General features: G+C 45.3%; 1 non-coding gene across 1 annotated transcript; it reads right to left on the reverse strand.

Annotated features, from left to right (window-relative positions):
* Positions 1 to 1,621: 1,621 nt before the first annotated feature.
* Positions 1,622 to 1,696, reverse strand: Trnas-cga (transfer RNA serine (anticodon CGA)). The gene has a single exon. It is a non-coding gene; the product is annotated as a tRNA-Ser (tRNA).
* Positions 1,697 to 11,079: the final 9,383 nt, after the last annotated feature.

The raw sequence follows: 11,079 nt of genomic DNA on the forward strand, positions 1-11,079 counted from the left end.
GGTTTCCGACAGTCGGTGTTCGTCTTGTGGAAGCTGTCGCCGCCCAGAGTGGCGGAGCGGTTCTAGGCGCTTCAGTCTGGAACCACGCGACCGCTACGGTCGCAGGTTCGAACCCTGCCTCAGGCATGGATGTGTGTGATGTCTTTAGGTTAGTTAGGTTTAAGTTGTTCTCAGTTTTAGGGGACTGATGACCTCCGATGTTAAGTCATACAGTGCTCAGAACCATTTGAACCATTTTTGAAAGTTGTCTCTCAAGTAAACGTAGGAAATCTGTAGCGGAAATAAGAAGCATTAGTGTTTAACGTCCCGTCGAGGTCATTAGCGATGTAGCACAGGCCTGGGTGATGATGCTTTATAGATACTGGCGCTAAACAGTAAGGTCATCAGCGCCCTCACAAGCCCGGATGAGGAAAGGGTGGGGAAGTAAACTGGCTGTCCCCTTTAAAAGGAATCACCCCAGCATTCACCATAAGCGCTTTAGAGAATTCACGGAAAATCTGTATCTGGATGGCCGGAGAGAATTTTCAGTCGCCTCCTTCCCAAATGCGAATCTACTTTGTTGAACATGTGCTCCTTCGCTCGGTAATTGCGTAATGGGCTGAGGCAGAGTGAACTGAGACGCCCGGCCTAGTTTCAAAACGGTGACTGTAGTTACAATTGTTCGCCACAATTATCCATTTACAACATTAAATTTTAAGTTTAAGGCGCGATACTTCACCCATTCGCAGGACTCGAGGTTCTGTCACTGCTGTTCGTTTCATTCAGTAGCAGCTTGATTGATCCATTTGTTGAATGTACCAGTGGTAAAAAGTACCCACCTGAAACAAAAAGAAAACACACATTATTACATCTTGTAATACAGGGCCAAAGTCTATAAATTATTTAAATGACGTCAGTTTCGCTTTTAGTTGTAACTGTTTTACTGCGCTAGACAATTTCGGCTTTCGTGTTATTTGAAAACTTCTACAAAGACATAACAGAACGTACTGCGAATAAACGTATTATGAGAATCTATATCTACAAACATACTCGACAAGATACCGTATGGTGCGTGGCGGAGGGTAACTTGTACCACTGCTAATCATTTCCTTTCCCGCTCTGTTCGCAAACAGAGCGAGGGATAGGACACTGACTGTATGCTGCCGTACAAGCTCTAATTTCTCTTACCTTATCGTTGTGGTCCTTAGGCAGAATGTCCGTTTGCAGTCAGCGTCAAATGATGGTTCTCTAAATTTTCACAATAATGTTCCTCGAAAGAACGGTCACCCCCCCCCTCCCCCCTCAGATATTCCCACTTAACTCCACGAAGCATCTTCGTAATACTTGCGTGTTAATCGAACCTACCTGTAACAAATCTGGCAGCCCAGCTCTGAACTGCTTCGATGCCCTCCTTTAATCCGGCTTGGTAAGATCCCAAACACTCGAGCAACACTCAAGAATTTGTCACACTAGTTTTCTATAGGTGGCCTCCATTATAGACGAACCACATTTCCCTAAAGCCCTCCCAATAAACCAAACGCGACCATTCGCCTTCCCTACTACGGTCCTCACATGCTAGTTCCACGTCATACGGGTTTGCAACGTTCCGCCTAGGTGAAACTTCCTGGCAGATTAAAACTGTATGCCCGACCGAGACTCGAACTCGGGACCTTTGCCTTTCGCGGGCAAGTGCTCTACCAACTGAGCTACCGAAGCACGACTCACGCCCGGTACTCACAGCTTTACTTCTGCCAGTATCTCGTCTCCTACCTTCCAAACTTTACAGAAGCTCTCCTGCGAACCATGCAGAACTAGCACTCCTGAAAGAAAGGATATAGCGGAGACATGGCTTAGCCACAGCCTGGGGGATGTTTCCAGAATGAGATTTTCACTCTGCAGCGGAGTGTGCGCTGATATGAAACTTCCTGGCAGATTAAAACTGTGTGCCCGACCGAGACTCGAACTCGGGACCTTTGCCTTTGTCTCGGTCGGGCACACAGTTTTAATCTGCCAGGAAGTTTCATATCAGCGCACACTCCGCTGCAGAGTGAAAATCTCATTCTGGAAACATCCCCCAGGCTGTGGCTAAGCCATGTCTCCGCTATATCCTTTCTTTCAGGAGTGCTAGTTCTGCATGGTTCGCAGGAGAGCTTCTGTAAAGTTTGGAAGGTAGGAGACGAGATACTGGCAGAAGTAAAGCTGTGAGTACCGGGCGTGAGTCGTGCTTCGGTAGCTCAGTTGGTAGAGCACTTGCCCGCGAAAGGCAAAGGTCCCGAGTTCGAGTCTCGGTCGGACACACAGTTTTAATCTGCCAGGAAATTTCATATCAGCGCACATTCCGCCTAGGTATTTAACCGAAGAGCCTGCGTCAAGCAGCACAGTACTAATGCTGTATTCTAACCTTACTGGATTGTTTTTCCGACTTATCTGCATTAAGTTATATTGTTCAACATTTTGAGCTAGTTGCCATTCGTCACACGAACTAGAAATTTTGCCTAAGTCGTCTTGTATCCTCCTACAGTCACTCAACGACAACACCTTCTCGTGCACCACAGCATCATCAGCAAACAGACGCAGATTGCTTCTCAGCCTGCCCGTCAGGTCATTTATGTATGTAGAAAACAACAGCAGTACTAGCACACTTCCTTGGGGTACTCCTTGTTTTACTGAACACTCGCCCTTGAGGACAACTTATTGCGTTCTACACTCCTGGAAAATGAAATAAGAACACCCTTCCCAGGAAGGGGAAACTTTATTGACACATTCCTGGGGTCAGATACATCACATGATCACACTGACAGAACCACAGGCACATAGACACAGGCAACAGAGCATGCACAATGTCGGCACTAGTACAGTGTATATCCACCTTTCGCAGCAATGCAGGCTGCTATTCTCCCATGGAGACGATCGTAGAGATGCTGGATGTCGTCCTGTGGAACGGCTTGCCATGCCATTTCCACCTGGCGCCTCAGTTGGACCAGCGTTCGTGCTGGACGTGCAGACCGCGTGAGACGACGCTTCATCCAGTCCCAAACATGCTCAATGGGGGACAGATCCGGAGATCTTGCTGGCCAGGGTAGTTGACTTACACCTTCTAGAGCACGTTGGGTGGCACGGGATACATGCGGACGTGCATTGTCCTGTTGGAACAGCAAGTTCCCTTGCCGATCTAGGAATGGTAGAACGATGGGTTCGATGACGGTTTGGATGTACCGTGCACTATTCAGTGTCCCCTCGACGATCACCAGTGGTGTACGGCCAGTGTAGGAGATCGCTCCCCACACCATGATGCCGGGTGTTGGCCCTGTGTGCCTCGGTCGTATGCAGTCCTGATTGTGGCCATCACCTGCACGGCGCCAAACACGCATACGACCATCATTGGAACCAAGGCAGAAGCGACTCTCATCGCTGAAGACGACACGTCTCCATTCGTCCCTCCATTCACGCCTGTCGCGACACCACTGGAGGCGGGCTGCACGATATTGGGGCGTGAGCGGAAGACGGCCTAACGGTGTGCGGGACCGTAGCCCAGCTTCATGGAGACGGTTGCGAATGGTCCTCGCCGATACCCCAGGAGCAACAGTGTCCCTAATTTGCTGGGAAGTGGCGGTGCGGTCCCCTACGGCACTGCGTAGGATCCTACGGTCTTGGCGTGCATCCGTGCGTCGCTGCGGTCCGGTCCCAGGTCGACGGGCACGTGCACCTTCCGTCGACCACTGGCGACAACATCGATGTACTGTGGAGACCTCACGCCCCACGTGTTGAGCAATTCGGCGGTATGTCCACCCAGCCTCCCGCATGCCCACTATACGCCCTCGCTCAAAGTCCGTCAACTGCACATACGGTTCACGTCCACGCTGTCGCGGCATGCTACCAGTGTTAAAGACTGCGATGGAGCTCCGTATGCCACGGCAAACTGGCTGACACTGACGGCGGCGGTGCACAAATGCTGCGCAGCTAGCGCCATTCGACAGCCAACACCGCGGTTCCTGGTGTGTCCGCTGTGCCGTGCGTGTGATCATTGCTTGTACACCCCTCTCGCAGTGTCCGGAGCAAGTATGGTGGGTCTGACACACCGGTGTCAATGTGTTCTGTTTTCCATTTCCAGGAGTGTATTACTTACGAAGTCTTCGAGCCATTCACATATCTGGGAACCTGTTAGTATCCTCGTACCTTCCTTAACAATCTGCAGTTGGGCACCGTGTCAAAAGCTTTTCGTAAATCTAGGAATATGGAATCTTCCTCCTTCCATTCACCTGTGTTTCGGAGTATGTCATGTGATAAACATTCGAGCTGACAATATGTTCAAGATATCTGCAGCAAACCGATGTTAAGGATATCGGTCCATTATCTTGCTAGTCCGTTCTTTTATCTTTCTTATATATAGGTGTCACTGCGCTTTTTTCCTGTCACTTGTAACTTTTCATTGGGCGAGAGATTCGCAGGGAATACAAGCTAAGTAAGTAGTCAGTGCCGTAGAGTACTCTTTGTACAAGCGAAATGGGATTCTATCCGGACCTGGTGACTTATTTGTTTTCAGTTCTTTCAGCCCTTTCTCTACACCAGGGATACTGTGTCCTCCATACTGGGGTCTGTGCGATGGTCAAACGACGGTATGTTTGTGGAATTTTCATGCGAGGACGACGTCCTGATCGCTAAGGAAAGAACAACAACATGTAGAGCAAATTTGTAATCTGTTAACATTCACATATTAACAAGATATGGTGTCATATTATGATGTAGAAACAGATTGAAAATAACGTACTTATAGGGCTGCATCCTTCCTGATGGTAATCCTTTTTCCATTTCGTGATAAAAAACACAGGGTCCTCACCCTTCCTCTAGGCCGAAGCGAAATTACCGAAGAGTTATGTATGCTAAAAATAAAGTGAATAATAACGGTTAAAGTGATGATACGGTAGATGCGAATAATACCACAAAATTACGGAATAAGAACGGAAAAACATGTAAAGAAATCATATTGACATGTGAAGCGACCCAGAATAAACTGAGTACATTGGTTTGCCTTATTATGGTGACGCTTCATATAGAACAGCGAGTAATTTCCATAAAACTGACTTGCGAGTCGAATTCTGCAAGGGCAAATAGATAGGTGGTGGTGGTTAGTGTTTAACGTCCCGTCGACAACGAGGTCATTAGAGACGGAGCGCAAGCTCGGGTTAGGGAAGGATTGGGAAGGAAATCGGCCGTGCCCTTTCAAAGGAACCATCCCGGCATTTGCCTGAAACGATTTAGGGAAATCACGGAAAACCTAAATCAGGATGGCCGGAGACGGGATTGAACCGTCGTCCTCCCGAATGCGAGTCCAGTGTCCTAATAGATAGGGAAAGTAGTCACGCACACCGCCCATAAAACATACCATTCACGCAATTACAAATTAATAAAATCAAATGTGCTGAATGTGAAAGTTTCTGAGTGGCGTCGACAGGTGGGTATTTCTCCACCAGATTTAGAGAGCACACAAACATGAGCGGGAATTGTAAACCCTCATTTAGTGCACATCTGCGCAATTGCAATCACAGCACCAGCAGCACTGAGGAATGTTTGCAGATACTGCATAGCATGGGGAAAGGTAGATTAATGGACGCTCTGGAAGAAACTGATATTTATAATGCCTTCAAAAACCAAATGAAAAATACATTCATCGAATAAATGGACATCAGAAACAAAATATTCTTAGTTGTTCTAGGTACTGAATCGAATGGACACATCTCAGCTATGTAAACCATGGTCGTACGTGGGCCGCTCAAGATTGCACAACGTAAAACTATCATAATCGATAATTTACTGTTTACCCGTTACTCTCTGATGAACATAGTCTTTCGTTGTTATGTATACAATGGCTGACAAACTTCAACCTGCATGTAAGTAACACAAATCTACTCGTTTCGTTGATAATAACCATTAAGGGTATTACCATCAAGGGTGACACACCATTACAAGGGCGTTATTTGTAACAGATTACTGTGCCACAATATGACATCAAATCTTGTATGTATGTATATGTTAACAGACTACAAATTTTTCATACATACTGTTATACTTATATTAGGTTTTTCTCAATATGTTGTATTATGCCTTTTTAGGTGTTTGAAAAAGGCACAAAAGCCGAAATTGCAACAGCACAATAAAACTGTTGCAGTTAAAAGTGAGGATGACATCACTTAAAGAAAAGAAAATATAATTGTAATTTTACTCACGTATATAAACAATGTACAAAATAATATTCACTAAAAATTCGCGATGATGCAAGGAAAATGGCGCGTGCCAGCGCGTGTTGGTTTCACGAAAGAAGCAGCGCCCATAGCCGATACGTCCCAGAGGAGACATCCAAGTTGCGAATACTTTTTACTTTCTTTTTCAATGAACACAGTCGGCATCGGCACGCTGCATGACACATTAATGAGGCGTGGTCCTTAGTTTCTTTTCGCGCCTTGCAATATTAATACCGGCATCCGCGCTGTAGCTGCGGCTCAGCCGCTGCACACCACGTGGCTTCAAGAGGGAGCTTCACACCAAAGGCGAAACGTATACATATTCGCCCTTTGCAATGAACCCGTTCTGCTGGTCCATGAGTAAAAACAGCCTGCTCATTATTGCGCATCGCTTTGTGAATCGCGTCGACGGCAGTGAGTGTCATGTGTTCTTTCTGGTCCACCCCCGCTCTCTTTCCCCTTCTCCACGCACAGCACCCGTACTATCTGTTTTTTTGGCTGTACTGTCATCTCTCGTATCACTGTTTCAGTGAAAACGCGTCTGGAAAAATCAGGCATACTGAATTACCAAATCTAGAGGAATACCAACAGATATTTTGACTATAGTCCTTCGGCAAGTGCTGCAGTCGCACAATATTTCTGAAAGTATAACAAATCCACCATAGTAATTATTGTTTACTTCCCACTACTGGACGATTAAAGCAATTATGACATTGTCAAGTGATAGTTTAAGTTCATGAAGACAAGCCACCAAGCCAACAGCATACCCAGTCAGTCCAATATGTTTCGAGACTAGATTAATAAAAAACAAAGAAGAGTTAAGATTGTGATTTAAATGATTCAGGTATTCTGCATAAACTCCCTCCACTTGAGTGCAATACACAGGACTTTCATAAAACAGTGTGAAACTGTCGGAAAAGTCGTTTCTTGGGATGAAGTTCGACTCGCTCGTCACACTGGCTTGAAAGTCGATTATGTGGTCAAAGTGTTGACCCATAATGTGAATTTCAGCAATTGGTCTTTCTGATGTAGTTTCGTATTGGTAACACCAAGACTCATCAGCTCAAGATGATTCTTTCCAAAAGGAATTTTCTGCGGTTTGCATTTCAATAAAGTGGCGACAGACGTCCACCCACTGTTGTTTTTGATCAGGAGTCAAGGTGTGCGGGACAAACCTTGCACACATTTTTCTCTTCTTCAAACCATTCTGAAGAATATACTGAACACTTGATTTAGAGATGTTCCTCCATTGCGATTTGTGACACAACAACTTCGACACACCACAGTCGCACATCGGCTACTTTATTTAACAAATGGTTCAAATGGCTCTGAGCACAATGGGACTTAACTTCTAAGGTCATCAGTCCCCTAGAACTTAGAACTACTTAAACCTAACTAACCTAAGGACATCACACACATCCATGCCCGAGGCAGGATTCGAACCTGCGACCGTAGCGGCCACGCGGTTCCAGACTGTAGCGCCTTTAACCGCTTGGCCACCACGGCCGGCTTTATTTAACACTGCATGTCCAAAACTGACTGGTCGAATGCACATCTATTGCTTGCAGTTTGTTAGTTCAAACTGCCGCGGTAGTTACTGCTCTGACATCACTTACGACAGGAAAAAATCAGTCTCAGAGCTTTGTGGACATACGGCGTGTGGCGTGTTAACATAAAACTTTCTACAAGAAGGCATTTGTAAGTTTGCTTTAAATTATTTTCATGCCATACAAATTAGTATGAAAGCAGTTTTACGCATGACTACACTGGTGCCCAGAATTAATGCAACAAACCGCTATTTCTCATCCCTGTGTCTAATTTACGTTATAATAACACAAACTGTCAACCAGATGTCCGTACAATCGTATTCAGCACGGCAGGTGGCATTCCGGTCAACGAACAACCGCGCCAACAATGATGTCAGGGCACCTATGAAAAGAGGTAGTGTTTGCCGGGTAGCCTCACATCCACAATCGCTGTGTACGCAGACACAGACGGTGCAGTATGGCACAGAGTAGATGCCTACCAGGCTCTCTGCGGTGGAAGGCCATAGAAAGAAAGGAAGCAGGACAGTCGCAAACTGATTTGGCTCGATGGCTTAAGGTGAATCTTTCTGTTATTTCTCGGATATGGTGACAATTTATAGAGACCGAAGCTGTTCCCGAAGACCAGAGCAGGGCCGACCATCTGTGACTTCAGAAAAGAGGACCATTATTGTAAGGGCGCGACATTACCGCCTTAGCTCTGCACAGCAACTGGCACGTGAGCTCGCATCATTCACTGGACGTGTTGTATCGGGGCAAACGGTGTGGAGAAGGCTTCACCAGAGTGGCCTTTACTGTCGGAGACCTGATGTATTTCTACCTCTGACGCGTCTTCACAGATAAGAACGTCTTGAGTGGAGTCATGGACATAGCACCTGGACGGTCCAACAGTGGAGCAATATTTTTTCTACAGATGAGTCCGGATTTAGTCTGGAGAGTGATTATCGATCGATTCGGATCTGGAGGAGACGTAGAACACAATTTCGGGACCCAAACGTTTGGAAAGAAACCGATATCGAGGAGAATCCCTAATGGTGTGGGCAGGGATTGTGTTGACCACTCGAACTTCTCTTCGTGAAATTGTAAAGGTGAATCGGCAAGGTTTAACTGGTGTCGGGTATCGTGACGATATCTTGGGACCTCACTTACGGTTGATTTGAGGAGCTGTGGACCAAGACTTCGTACTGATGGACGATAATGTTCGACCTCATAGAGCAAGGTTGGTTGATGTTTTTTTGGAAACGGAAGATATTGCACACATGGAGTGGCCAGCTCGCTCTCTCGATTTGAGTCCCATAGAGCACGTCTGGAATGCACTAGGGACACGGCTTCCATCACGTCAGCATCCACCAACCACTCTCCAAGACTGCGAGCAGCTTTGCAGGAAGAATGGGCGTTATTGCCTCAGCATTACACTGATGACATCATTCACAGCATGCTCCGTCGTTTTCAGGCCTGTATTGCTGCCAGAGGTGGTCACACCCCATACTGAGCACATTGACCAGTTGTCGCAATGTGTGTGAAAATCCGTTAAGTTGGAAAAAACGAAGAACATTTTTGTCTACAACTATTCATGTTGCAGTTGTTTACTTTCTGTATTCTTTGCATTTTTTCTACTTTGCTGTCACCCGTTTATGTTGTTCTGTGGAAAAATAAACTTAATCTTGTAAAATTTCCTTTTGTTGCTTTAATTTTGGACACCAGTGTACTTGTCGAAAGTTTTGTGTTTGCCCGCTGCATGCTGTTAGCTGCACAGATTGGTGGCTTGTCCTAACGAACGTCAACTACTGTGTGACAACGTCATAATAGCCAAAGGTGGCCAGTAATTGAAAATAAACAATAATTACAGTGTACGACGGAAATTTCGTGATTTCAGGGATATTTTAACGTTCAGGTTGCCCACAGCGAGAAATCGTCTCAACGTTTACGAATCTTTTTTTTACCACTCAAATTACATTCATCATTAACACTCGCGGCGGTTGTTTCCTTGCTTTATAAGCAAAGCATTAAATAAAAATTTTCTAATTATCACAGGCGATCGACTATCATCAGAGACTTAGAATTAACAATTAGGGTACGTGACAGCAGTCACTTTAGTAACTAATCAAAACAATCCCCATCTAGAGGGTTGGTTTGAACACGGCAGCGCTTTGCTAATCGTGGTATTATTTCAGCTGGTATCCCCTTCACTTTCTTCGAACTGACCTGCTCAGCCAGATATAGGACTCCGAACTACGGTGCAACTTGACATTTTCCCACGCAATTTGAAAAAAAGTGTTTGCAGACGTGATGAAACACGTCGTAAAGTAAACAAAACAAGATCAGAATGTGCCAATGAAGAATGGTATTCCGGATGAATGTCCAATTCAACAATAATAGCTACTGCACAAATATCACTAGGTAACTGCCAGTTGACGCAATGGCAGGCATATTTATTTGGCACGAGAGGTTACGGAGTTTAGTTTCATTAAATTCGGAAACCTTCTCAGAAACTTTAGAATTACTATATCCTCGTCGTCTATAAATGAATCAGTGTGGTTCCGACAAATTTTATTTTAATTTTTATAACAATTGTAATGGACAGATAAATGGAAACGAGAGAGATGAAAAAAGCAAGTGAACTGTTTATTATTTAAAAAATAATCGCCATAACCATGATTGTACGCAGGCGTGCACCTCTTCGTCCGAAGGAAATCGACGGCCACGAATGTCTTTCTCCAAGGCTCTTAAAACAGGGGAATCGTAAGGGGAGAGATTAGGACTGAGGATGTGATAGGGCTTCTCAGGGAAACTTCTGCAGCGTAGTCGGAACAAGTTTGGCAAAGTGTGGCCGGGACCGCACTACATCAGACCCGTAGCGATGTTATAACATTGTACCAACTTCAGACGATTCAATTTAACACCGTCAGGTAACCTGCGGAGTATTGATGTAGATGTAGACTGAAATGAACAGAATAAATAGGGTTGAAATCAAAGAAGTGCAATAAAATGATGGAAAATCTGTCAAGTCCGCTGAGAAACGCTAAACCTGCAATGTAATGAACATGATGCGATAAATGGAAAATTCCGCCACAGTGGGATTTGGACGGGATCTCTGGCATATTGTCAACAGTCGCCTTAACCAATTAGGACTTCCGAGCACGTCTCCAAATATCCATTGATCACTTATGTTTTCCAAACAAACAACGAGGTGTTTTCCTATCAATCATTTTTCTTCTTCTGGTGGCGCTATTTTCAAGGGAGAATCTCTGTTTGTTGGGCCAGAAAAAATAAAAGGAAAATACGTAAATGATATTGAGTATTTGGATCAGCTTTGT

This window comes from Schistocerca cancellata, chromosome 4 (genome assembly GCF_023864275.1).
Source record: "Schistocerca cancellata isolate TAMUIC-IGC-003103 chromosome 4, iqSchCanc2.1, whole genome shotgun sequence".
NCBI lineage: Eukaryota > Metazoa > Arthropoda > Insecta > Orthoptera > Acrididae > Schistocerca > Schistocerca cancellata.